General features: G+C 40.6%; 1 protein-coding gene across 1 annotated transcript in view; it reads right to left on the bottom strand.

Annotated features, from left to right (window-relative positions):
* The window catches only part of SIPA1L2 (signal induced proliferation associated 1 like 2), a 2,064,602-nt gene that overhangs the window by 860,868 nt on the left and 1,190,062 nt on the right, over positions 1 to 13,672 (bottom strand). The window lies entirely within an intron of this gene.

Raw genomic sequence — 13,672 nt, 5'->3', positions numbered from 1 at the left:
AAATAAGGATATATTTGTATACTTCTTTGTCTGCAAAATGCAATTACTGGTGCCAGGCACTTTGTAAAGACCCTGGGCGCAGTAGATAAGCCAAAGGGCAGTGCAGAGAATTGGTAATGCATTAAGCCAGCCTTGAATCTGAGGTACCTTCTGCACGACTGTCTTATTGGGACATGCAGGTATGCCTCTTTTAGGTCTAAAGTCACCAGCCAGGCATTCTTGCCCAGCATGGACAGAAGCTGCTGCAAAATCAGCATTTTGAATATTGGAATGTCCAGGTATGTCTTTAAAATCGATAAATCCAGTATTGGCCGCCAGGCCTTGTCCTTTCTGGGTACCAAGAACAGTCTTGAGTAAAAACCTTGTCCTTTTTCCTGTTCTGGTACTATCTGAATGGCCCCCATATCCATGAGGGACGTAACCTGTTTCTGTGCCTCTGCCCATTGATTTTTTGGCAGATCTGGCCAACCATTTGCCATTGGCAGAGTGTGGAAATGGAATCTGTATCCCTGTGATACGATGTTTAGTACTCACTTGTCCTGGGTTACTAACTGCCAATTTTGAGCAAAAAGTGCTAATTTTCCCCCTATGGGTGTTGCCAAAAGATAACTGCTTGGTGTAGGCAGAGGGAAGTCACTGGGACTGCTTTCTGCAGGTTTGCGCTTTATCTCCTCCAGATTTGAAGGTGGAGGCACCCCATTGCTTTGACCTGTATGAATCTTGCGCCTGGTATATGGAACCCTTAGGGCGTCTGGATTTGCCCCTTTGAGCTCTGTCTGACACAGGAAAGGACCCCATTTTTTGTAGGCCAGTGTCTACTGAATCTTGGTGGCTGCACTTGTAAGAAGTCTTTAACAGTTTGCACAGACTTAGCTTTGTCTTCCATTTTCTTCAAAACCTCTTCTGCCTTAATACCAAGCAGAGAATCATGCTGTAAAGGTGCTTCTAGCAGTTTAGCTTTAACATGACCAGGCAAATTTTGTTCCTTTAACCAAGCATGCCTCCTAATCACATATCCAGTAATTGCAGCCCTGCAGGAGGCCTCTAAGGAATCAAAACCACATTGCAAAGTATGCTTTCCCACTTGTTCAGCTGCATGCAATAATTCCTGCAATTCTTTATTTTCTGCACATTCTGAAATCAACATCATTTTCTGCTTCAGCAATCCCATAACATGTTGTTGGTACTTAAGCATATCAAATTGACAGTTTAAGGCCCTGATTGCTAGGGTAGCAGATGTATAAACCTTTATTCCCCATCTGTCCAGTGCCCTTGAATCTCTGTCAGAGGGGGTAGGATTTTTTGCTGTCGAGGCCTTAACTCCCTTTGGACCCTGTGAAATAGTTTCAGGATCAGCAGCAGGGTTTCTAAATAAAAATTTATGTGAGTCAGGCAGCCTGTAATATCTGTCAGGCTTACTGGGACCCAGACGTAAGGAGTCAGGGGTCAAGGTTGATTCCAAAAACACATCATCCACAATGTCTAGGACAGGGGGAATGGCTAAAGGCCTGTGCTGAGGGAGAAGAAGAAAATCCCTGAGCCTCTTTTTTGATTCTGAGAAGTCTTGACTCTCCCAGTGAAAATGCTCCCTCAAAGTATGCAATGTTTCTCCAAATGAATAATTCTCAGGAGGAGATGCAGATGGAATAGACTCCTCAGCATCAGAATCCTCATAGGGAGGTATAGATAATTCCTGATCAGAAGAGGAATCAGAAGAAATAGAAACCTGATTTGAAGATTCATAGTCAGTGTCTTGCCTAGGCCTCTTATCTGGAGGGGGATGGTTACCTCTGATCAAGGTAATAAGGTCTTCAGCCATTTTGATCATCTGTTTTTTAGGCATAGAGGCCTGTGCACGTGGCTCATGTGTCGTTTTTTTTAGTTTTAGAAGTTGCTTTTGTCTTTGGTTTTGCAGCTGTCGTCGGTTTGATATACAAATGTTGAGGTCTGAATACACCCTCAGAAGCTGGTGCCTGCTCAGCGGCTCCAGACCCATCCGAGGGAGATACATCCGTCGGTCCAATACCTTGAGTATCTTGCGGCATGCCGGACTCCACATGGGTGTCGGTAGAGGCCTGCGACTTGAAGGTAGCGGGTTTCAGGGGCTGGGAAAGCGCCTCACTGAGTACCGGCGAACCGGCGACTGGCTTAGAAGCTTCATCGTCTGTTTTGGATCTTAACTGCCTTTCTCTGTCCTTTTCTTTGCGTTTTTTATGTACTCTGTTAGTCGGACTGCTATCAGACAACATTTCGGGGAAGTTAAATCTGTTTCCAAAATACTTTGATGCAAAAATATACCGACGCTTAATAGTGCGCTGGTTACATCTAGCACAAAACAGACAGCCAGGCACGTTGTGATCAGGGCCTAGGCAAGGAATACAGTATAAATGGAAATCCTTATGAGGTATTTGCTTCCCACAAGTAATGCAATTATTAACTTTTTCTGACATCGGTAAAAAGTTTCTCCAACGGGGTACTTAGCTTTAGTGAAGACTTCGGTTCTGAAACTCAAACACGGATACTTCAGTAGTCGGCTGACCGGCACTTGCGAAATGCATCTGCTTCGGGCACCGCGTGGCAAGAAAGACTAAAGAAAATCGCGTCGGCTGCATGTTTTATACCCCTGACGACCTGACATCATGGAAGAGGAGACAGCAACTGATGCAGGACCCAAGACTTTGGAATTCAGGCCGACTGAGGGCAACCTGCCAGCAGATTACCCAAATGCAATGACTGCAACAGTGAAACACGAAGAACATCAAAAATTGTTTAGCGGGACTGCAAATGTTAAAATACTGCAAAATAGGGGGGATCCCACAGAACAAAAACAGCAATGCTAAACAGAAAATAAGGGATTACCTTGATAATATGCATGAGTTTAGAAAGTTTGCTGTTACGCAACTGTTTTTGATAACTCTTTTGACAAACGTTTAGCACAACTCAGGCAACAGAAAGTAGAAAGGGCTGTCACCAAGGTTAGGGAGCCTATAACAAAGAACACCACAAGAGATCCTGTACAGTCGTTAGAAATATTTTGAAAATTCTATGAAAGTCTGTATAAAGCAGAGAAATATGGATATCAAGAAAAGGTACAAATGGAAATGTTTATGGAAGAATTAAATATGCCAAGGTTACAGGTAGATGAGGCTCATTTACTAACAGGATAGGAAGAGATGAGATAAAAATGGTTATGTATAACCAATCTACAGGAAAGTCCCAAGAACAGATGGCATTTCTGTGGAAGTTTGGAATCTGGAAGGGGAAAACTAATAAAGATATGAAAGGCTTTGTTTAAGAGTATTTTAAGAGAAGAAATACCAACATCTTTGAAGAAAGCGGTGGTAGCTGTAACAGCTAAACAGAGTAAAGACCTATCAGACCGAGCTTCAAATAGGCACATTTCAATATTAAACCATGATTATATAGTATTTATGTGTATATTGGCTAAATTAATAGCAAACATGATGCCAAAATTGATTTATATGGATTGATGCAGTTTTGTGGAGGGGAGGCAAACATTTGACAACATTAACAGAGCACTGATAATCCAGAGGAAAGCATTATGTAAGAAAACACCACTGTTGTTGGTGGGTCTTGATACAGCGAAAACATTTGGCAGAGTAAGTGGGAACTTCATGAGCAGGGCAATGGAAGCATTTCCATTCCTTGATAAAATTATACGGTTGATTAAGAAAATTATACGGTTGATTAAGAGGATATATATGAGTGATCACAGTTGAAAATTAAAGTTGACTGGTTACTCTCTGAAACTTTCTGCTTGAGCAGAGGTACCAGGCAAAGGTGTCCTCTTTCTCCTTTGTTATTTGCACTATTAGAACCACTGGCAAAGAAAATTAGGGACTCAGAAATTCAAGGATATAATTGGTATGGTAGACAAGGTAAACTGGCTTTATTTGTAGATATTACTTTATACCTGATAAAACCAGAAAAGGACATTGCAGTGTTGTGGAACATTTCAGACAGTTTCAAATCTTTTTGGGATACCAAATTAATGATGCTAAAACAAATGCAAAAGTGGTAAATTATGTACCCACACACGAATTGGTTCAGCAATATCCATATTTATGGAGAAACGATAAAATGAGGAGTACGAATTAAAAAAGGACTCTGTTAAGGCAGCCAAGGATACATGGGAAAAGACTAAACAAAAGATAATACAAAAAAACGAGAAACTGGAAGCTCTGTTATATGGATATGGATAGTAAAATACAAGCAGTTAAAATGTTTTTAGTCCCTTTAAGTCTTATACACAGGTCAGGCATATTTTTATCAACCAGAGGAGAAGTTGTGGATAACAATAAAGAGCTGAAGGATTTTATCTGGGAGGGGAAGACAGCAAGAGTCAAGTGGGATAAGCTGATTCTTCCAATCTAACAAGGTGGATTGAGATTGCCCATATTTCACAGCTACACAGTTAAGGTTCCTATACATAGCACAAGCAAAAACGTATAATTCAAAGTGGAAAGGGATGATGACGAAATGGGGGGGAACCCAAGAAACAAGGAGAGACTGGGATTTTGGGTGCAGACCTTTAAGGAGAATAATAATAATCATACAGAATATTACATTCATAAAGTAGCAGACAGTATTCCAAGAACTACTTCAACACGGGATTCAAGAAAGGAGATTCTGCTGATAGGAATGACTGCAACTAGGGATACACACAATAGGCAAGAGGGGGCTGGAATTTACTGTAGAAAACTAGCAAAGGAACCAATGTATTGGTAGCAAACAAATAGAGATGAAAAGGTAATAGAATGGGAAAGCGCAAACAATTTATTTGGAGTGCAGGTTAGAGATTGCCTTCTCTATCAAGGATTGATATCAGAGAATAGGTAAAAAGAAAGAAATAGAGGTGTCTTAAAAAAGACCAGTACTGGTAGAGTTTTTTTTAGTAGAATCTAGAACAGGAGTTGCTGTTAAAAAAGGAATAGTATAGCACAAAATATTGCATGATAACTATAAGAATCAGTCAGAGAAGTTTAGAAATAATTGGGAAGAGCACGGACAAGCAATTCACAAAGAAACAAAGCGGATATACATTTGTCTCCCAAAAATGCAACAAAATCTAGATTTAAGATTTTTACTTGGAAATGTTTACATCAGTATTTTTATACCCTAAGGAGACTATAGAATTTTTTCTCAGGTACACAGGAAATGTTGGAGGTGGGATGGGGAAGAAAGAGGTAATTAGGAACATATTTTCTGTGAGTGTAATGAGTTGGAAGAGACTCCCTGCAGACTAGTCCATCAGAGATACTGGGTAAGCAAATTGGTGCAACTAGGGAAATGATTCTTATGAGCTACGACACAAAATCAGAATTGCCTAGACATAGTAGGGTCTTGCTGAATCTAATTATCGTGAATGCCAAAAAAGCAATTACTAGAAAATGGAAATCAAAGTTTACACCAACCGTACTAAAAGTAGTGAATATAGTAACAGAGATAAAACAACTGGAATTAGGATCTTTAGAAAAGCATAGGAGCAAATTACTTAGGAAAAATGGGAACTGTGGGAACAATACACATAAAGGAGTCATGAGGTTTTAAAAAACGGCAGAATTTGAATGAGTTATGTAATATTTGACTAACAATGATTGGGTAGATAAGTGATGTATAATATTTGCAACCAAAATTATGTCAATATGGTCTGTGATGTAAAATGCTTGCAGCTAAGACTGTCAATATGGTTCATTTTCATTTATATAAATTCATGATTGCCTATGTCATAAGTGATAATTTAATAAAGATGCTTCTTGTTTAAAACAAAAATGGCAGGCAGAGAGGTGTCAGCAATAAATGCTTTTGTGGCAGGCTAAAGGAACCATTAGAAGAAGTATACTGCATAAATGATGTCAGTGCTGAATGCAGAAATCCATACATACCTATGAAGACCAATCACAAACATCATTATAGTCAACTGACTTTTGACAGTCTATGACGAAACATCTACATTACAAACCTCACAGATCAACTATGCACTTAAGTTATAAATCAAAACATGAGCAAAAAAAGTGTGGGGAGAGTACAGAACATGCTTTATAAAAAATACCAAATTCAATATGCGCACAGTATCAAGGGTAGAATGGATAAAATTTGTCCTACAGCATTTGTAAATATGCTGTGAGGATAAGTGCATCCATTATTAGGATACGTTATTAGTTAACTGTAGCTTGCAGATCATCTGTAGGGGAATACTACAGAGCATCATAGCTTATAGGTTCCAAAAGTGTAGTTGGTCTACAGCATTCTCTGAGGAACTCCAGAAGCAAATCCTGCTCTGCTTCTGTCTTTTCTCCTGTTCCCATCTGCTGTGTTTAAAGAAAATGTGACTGAATGACAATACAGCAACCTGCAGATGTCCGAGGTAGATACATTCCTGAAGAAAGCATTATTGGTACCTGCATACCTTGTAGAATATGTTCAAGATTCTCTCCCCATAGTGTCTTATATTAATCACAAAAGAAAATAATGTAGGGCATCGGGTGCCTGACTAGTGAGAACATGGCCTAATTTATTGGCTAGGCTTATAAGGGGATCAGGGCCAGTAGCCTAGTAACGTGCTATGCTATTCAATGATCCTATGATTAGCTAACCACTTACAGACTATGAAAATGATACTTCCCCCTTTCATAAAGGAAGCAAGCAAATGATCATCCTGTGTATCTTTTTATTCCTGGACATACTTCAGGACCTTGCCAGCACAAGCACACTACCACCACCACATTACATATCTAGATATCTTCCTACTTTGAATAGAAAACTAGAAAAATAGGTTGATGCAATGTAAATTCAGAAAGCACTTTAAAAATAAATCCCACCTCTATCCTAAAGGCATCCTTTCCTTGTGCAACATGGTACGACTCTGACATATGAAGGCTTATAGTTCAAAAATAAAGTGGAAGTAACTATTACTAGAAACAATGTCTACCAAGACAAAAGCTTTAAGTCAGTTAAAATGACAGACTTCAAAGAAAGTACAAGCCACTTTTCAAGCAACAGCCATTGGAAGTCTAGGAGGTCTAAAAAGGCCTTTTACAACTTGCTTGATCACTTTACCAATAGCTAAAGACTTGGTCAGGTTAGCGATGGACTTTACTACATTCAAACCTGTAGTAAAATGAGAGACCAAGTATTGTAATACTTGTAGAATTGAAAAGTACAGCTGTGTAGTAAGTTACCATAACTGAAGAGGTTTGAGTATGTTCACCACTGTAGTAATGACACTTGGGACTTCAGCAGCTAATTCCCCTACGAGAAGCCTGAATCAACAGCTTAGCACACCCTTCATCCTTCAGGCCAAGCAGACACTTCCCCACTAAACATTAGAATGTCAGTAATATCAGAGGTTCATTACACCGCGTTTAGCTTTTTCTTGCCCTTGTTCCCCCACAACAACGGAGAGGCCTGGAATCAGATAAGTAAATGGCCTGTAGAGTGGGATCCCTAGCAGTAAGCCAAACCAGAAGACCAACAAGTTGCCTCTTCAGGACATATGTCAACCCTGAGAAAAGTAAGTATTTGGGGTAGTGTATTAGAGCAGCAAGGCATAGGGATGAATGACTTTGGAATCCAACCTCACCTAGAGAAGCCAACAATGATACTGCAACAGTGAACATAAACATCTAAAATTATGTCAAATTCCTAAGCATTTGCACTACATTTGCTATACAGTTCATAGCTGCAGTAAAGACATCCTGGAAAATTCCAAATCTTATGCATCAGTGGGTGGCTGGGCTTGAGTGGGAGTTGTCTGCAGAAGGCCCTGTGAATCAGCTGCAGCAATCTCCATATTTGATCTATATGAGATATGATATCTAGGTTATTATAGTACAAGCAGAAAATAAGGACAGATGACCATATGGCTGCTTTGAGGATATTATAAATGCTGACCCTATCATAAATATAGTGGTTGCAGCTGTGGCTCTAGGGAGTGGGCTGTAAGACGTCCTGGTACAGTCTTGCAATAAGAAATGTAACAAAAACAAATACAGTGTCATCTCTTTGTCTCTGTCCTGGGAATATGTCATTTGGCTATGTGCATCCGGGGACTGTAAAATCCCCCCCCCCCATTTTGAGGAAATGGAAAAATATAAACATGAGCACAGCCTGTTTAAAAGATAGGTCCACTACAACTTTAGGCATGAAAGTAGGATTAGTACATATGGTGACTCTATCCTTTAGATAAGGAGGGGCTACTTACACATTAATGTTTGCAATTCTGAAATTTATATGGCAGAAGTTAAGGGCACTAATACAATTCTAGATGCATCTGGCTCTAAGAGAAGTGCATTCATTTGCAGCAAACTTGAGATCCCATGGAAGACTTATCCCCTTTCTGTGTAGTCTTAAATACAGAACCATCCCCAAGGAATTGCTACACTCATAGCTGCCTTAGGCAGAGGTCAACTAGGCATCCGGCTAGGATGTCACTCTAGCAGGGGCATTTTTCCAGTAATATGGATGGTGTAATTAGACTAGGTTGAGGGCACAGGGTGGTGTTGTGGGTGCTGTGGAGACCTTTTGCATAGGGCACCAGTTGACCAAAGGCTGGCCCTGGCTACATTACCATACATACCATACACACCCAATTCCCACACCAGCTCCACATCATCTACATTTAAACATTTTATACCACCCTCTACACCATTTCCTCCAGTTCCCATTCATACTTCAATAAACCGCTACATAGACCCATCCCCACTTTTCACTTCTTCACCTTCTCCATCTCTTAAACTCTATTATAGTTCCTCATGCCTTACACTCCACTATAGTTCCTCCCCTTCCAGCCTTACTCTCTACTTTAATCTCCTTTTTAACTGTCTCGTAGTACAATGACCACTTCTAAAACAGCTTTACTCCTTCTTTCCTGCCTTACATCACTCCTTGCGTTGCCTTACACAGAGCATCCTTGTACTCAACCACAGTTACTTTGCACATATAAACTACCACAACCTCTAGTACCAACTTTGACCTGACTGAAGGTTACTGTGATATCTCCCCAGCTTGTTTAACACAGGCCTCAGACTCTTCAAAACTGAAAACACTACACACTTGCCATAAAAAAACTCCAATCTATTAAAATAAGAAATGCTATCACAGGTAGATTATATTTAATCTGCTCCTTTACAGTCTCCCAGTGTGGAGATATGCATCCAAACCCAGACACCACCCTTCCACTAACAACCTTACCCCACACTAAGACAAACATGATTACACTAAATCTTCACAGCATGTACAATAAAATTACAGATGTTCATGCTGGGATAACATACTATACACCCCTGATGTCTTAGCTACCAAAGAAACTTGTCTCAAACCTAAAAGTCTGGACTACCTCCTGACCACAATAAAATTAGGACAGGTAAGACTGAATAAAAAAGAAACAGGCAGAATAGCATCATACTCAAATTTCATTCCAAAATCCACCAATGCACAAATTCATACCACCTTCCTAAAACCAAACAATACAAAAAGCCTATGCATTACTGCACCGTACATCAATCCTGGTCATAATATCCTGATTCTAGAAGACATCCTATCCTAGATACTTAATACAATTAGCAATAAAACAAATAATTTAAATTATGTTAATGCAAACTAGCAGAATTTAACATCTGGCTTCCCATCTGCCAACATGAACTTGTTAGGATTCATGCAATTTATTTCAACATCAGCAAGATATGATGTTAATATAGTTTCCTTCCTTGAATGGATTCTGGTCAGTGACACAAGTTAAGACTGGTGCACTACCAACTACTAAGTGACCACCGATCAGCTTACACCTATACAACAATGTTCCACTTATGTAAAGAACATATTTACAAAATAACCCACAACCTATCAAATTTTAACAGTCAGTCATTCTTTGACTTATTAAAATCAATTAACTAGTCCATGTTAAAAACTCTACATTTAGCTGATAAAGTAAATCACTTTAATACAACATTTCTCACCACTTTCAACAGTGAAGCTCACCTTCACATAAAATGAATATCTTACTGTGCTCCATGGTTATCAAAGCTAAATAAACAACTAATGACTGACAATGGGAAAAATGGCTAAAGAATAAAACTGCCGCACATTTACAAAACTTTAAGCAAATCCATAATCAGGTCTAAACACAATAAACTAATGACAAAAAAGGACTTTATAATTCTCTACAAACCAATCATAAACATAACCCCAAAATCCTTTACTACTTCATAACTTAATCCTGAATGCAAAAATGACCACAGACCATGTCCCAAAAAATTCCAATTTCAAAGTGCAATTACATTTAATATCTATATTATTGAAAGTACCAGTAACCTAACTACAAACTCTTCCTACCCATCCTCCTACTCCTCACTATATTCTCTTAACTCTAGTCCTACTACACTCTTTTCAGTGCACTACTAATTACTCTCTCTTACTTGAGTCCATTCAAGCTTCCTCCACAAATTCTCCCACTTACACAATACAACCCGATCCCAAAACATTATAAGAAAATTTCTACATAAGCTCAAATCCTCTCTGCCTCCACAGATAACCTTCCAGGTGAATATCTAAAAAGTACAGTTTTGTACCTACCATAAATGTAGATGTCCGAGAGGTATGCATCTGCAGTCCTAAGAAATGGGTTGTCCTGGCCTCAGGCAGCCCTTCGGTCGGCCGGAATCCAAAGTCTGGGTCTGGCCTCGGCTGATGTCGCACTTCACCCGACATCATAGCTGCAGTTCAGCGGGTATAAAGGCATCAGCCGACGCCATTTTCCTCAGTGTTTCTTGCCCCAGATGCCAGGTGCCCTCTAGGAAGGCTAAATTTGGATAAATGCAAATGTTTCCAAACAATAGAGAGCAAATAGAAATAAACATGTATATACATATATACAAACAAATACACCATAAAAGATTCCCCCAGCTAGCTACAAGATGGGCAAATACCCTAGGAGTACCACAGAGGGGAAGGAGGGTGGGTAATCCTGACTGCAGATGCATACCTCTCGGACATCTACATTTATGGTAGGTACAAAACTGTACTATGTCCTTCAAGGATGCATCTGCAGTCCTAACAAATGGGTAGAATACCATAGCCAAACTGGGGAGGAGGTAATAATAAGATTATGGTGTAGTTAAGATCCCTTGCAAAACAGCAGTGGCAAAACCTGCTCGGGATCTGGAGTATAAGGGTAGATTATAATGCTTGGCAAATGTATGCACGGAGCTCCAAGTAGCAGCCTCTAAAATGTCTTTGGTAGCCACTCCTCGTAAAAAAGCTGTAGTAGTGGCTGTACCCTTGTGGAGTGAGGTCTGATGTTTTCTGGAGTTGTCTTTCCATGGTAAGAGTAACAAAATCTAATGCAATTTCCTATCCACTTTGAGATTGTCTGTTTTGAAATTGCTTTTCCTTCCATTCCTGTTGCATATGCTACCAGTAGCTGGTCAGTTTTTCTATTGCTCTTGGTTCTGTCCAGGTAGTAGCGCAATTGCCTATGTACATCCAAGGTATGTAATAATGTTTCTCCCCTGTTCTGTGGGTTGGGGAAGAATGTAGGTAGGTGGATAGCTTGGTTTAGAGATACCCTGGAGACCACCTTTGGCATAAAAGTAGGATTAGTTCTCATGGACACTCTATCTTGATGGAAGATAAGGAAGGGCTGTACTGCCATTAATGCCTGTAATTCAGAAACCCTTCTTGCTGAAGTGATTGCAAGCAGGAAAGCAGTTTTCCATGATAAGTACTGTAATTCTGCTGTTGCTGCTGGTTCAAAAGGAGGGAGTGTCAACTTTTCCAGCACAAAGTTCAAGTCCCATGCGGGCAATGGTGGCTTCCTTGGTGGCTTTACATTTTTAATTCCTCTCAGAAACTGCCTGAGTAGAGGATGAGAGAAGACTGGAGGGTCCATGTTGTATTCTGCTGAAATAGCTGATGCATGAATCTTAATGGAAGAATAGGACAGGCCATTGTGGAAAAGTTCTGCCAAGTATTCCAGGATGTTAGCTATGTTTACCAGTGACACATCTTCTCCTTTAGCTGCACTCCAAATGAGATATCTTTTCCATTTTGCTGAATAAGTTTTCCTTGTTGAGGGTCTGCGAGCCTCCAAGATAATGTCTTTAACCCTTTGAGATAAATCTGGGTTATTTTGTCTTATGCAATGTTCCAGGCAGCTAGCTGCAACGTTTTCAAGTTTGGATGCAGGGTTTTGAAGTTGTTCTGTGTTAGCAGTAAGGGAACTAGGGGCAGAGGCCATATTTGTTCCCAAGACATACTCCTCAGTAATAGGTACCAATGCTGCCTCGGCCAGTCTGGAGCTATCAGGATGATCCTTGGGCGGTCTTCTTTGATCTTCAATAGCACCTTGTGCATCAAAGGAAGAGGTGGGAATGCATATGCTGTCAGGTTTTCCCAACTGAAAGATAGGGAGTCCACCTTCCAAGCCAGAGGGTGGTATGTCCTTGTGCAGAATTTGTTCAATTGGTGGTTGTGTGGGGATGCGAATAAGTCTATTTCTGGTAGTCCCCATTTCCTTGTAATGGATTTGAAGATGTCTGGATGCAGCATCCATTCGTGGGCATCCGTGGTAGTTCTGCTTAGGATGTCTGCTAGTATATTTTCTTTTCCTGGTACAAATATTGCCTGGAGCTGAATGTTGAAGCTCAGGGCCACATTCCAGAGGTCCATTGCCATCCGGCATAGAGGGTATGAATGTGTGCCTCCCTGTTTGTTGATGTACCACATAACTGTGGTGTTGTCCGTCCTTATCAGCAATTGACCCTGTTGAAGAAACGGTCTGAATGTCTGAATTGCCAGTTTTACTGCCAGCATCTCCTTTTGATTTATGTGTAGGTTCAGCTGGTCTTGAGTCCATAAGCCTTGTATGCACTTGTCCAGCATGTGTGCCCCCCCAACCGAGGTCTGAGGCGTCCGTGGTGATAGTCTGGCTTGTTTGAGGGCTGTGGAAGGGCAGTCCTTTGTTCAATTGACAGGCCTGAGCCCACCATTGGAATTCTTGCTTCAGGCATGGAATTATTGGAATTTGGGTTTCTAGGCTGTGCTTGTGCTGAGACCATAAATTCCTTAGGTACCATTGCAACTTCCTCATATGTAGTCTGGCATGTGGGATCAATATTATGCAGGATGCCATGTAACCCAGGGCTTGCAGGACTTTCCTTGCTGTTAGCTGGTTCTGCGTTGTTAATGCCATGAAATAGAGAGGAAGGTGCTTCTGCTTTTCTGCTGTGAGGGATGCCATTTGATTTGATGTGTCCAGTTCTGCACCCAAGAAAGTTATCCTCTGGGATGGTATCAGCCTTGACTTTTTTATATTGACTGTGTATCCCAGGGCTTGTAGCAGATGAATGACCTTTTTCAAATCTTTTGCTAATTTTTTTTTTGTTGTCCGCTTGTAACAGGCAGTCGTCCAGGTAAGGGTAAATTTGAATTCCCTGAAGCCTGCAATGAGCAATTACTGATGCCAGGCATTTCGTGAATACTCTGGGCGCAGTAGATAAGCCAAAGGGCAATGCCGAGAATTGATAATGCTCTGATCCTGCAAGAAATCTGAGGTATCTTCTGCAATTTGGTCGTATGGGGACGTGCAGGTATGCCTCCTTGAGATCTAGAGTTACCAGCCAAGACTCCTTGCCCAGCATGGGAAGAAGCTGCT

Source organism: Protopterus annectens, chromosome 1.part1, assembly GCF_019279795.1.
Source record: "Protopterus annectens isolate FY-2018-M chromosome 1.part1, PAN1.0, whole genome shotgun sequence".
Taxonomy (NCBI): domain Eukaryota; kingdom Metazoa; phylum Chordata; order Ceratodontiformes; family Protopteridae; genus Protopterus; species Protopterus annectens.
Note: the sequence above shows the minus strand (reverse complement) of the source record. Positions and strands in the feature narration are given on the sequence as shown.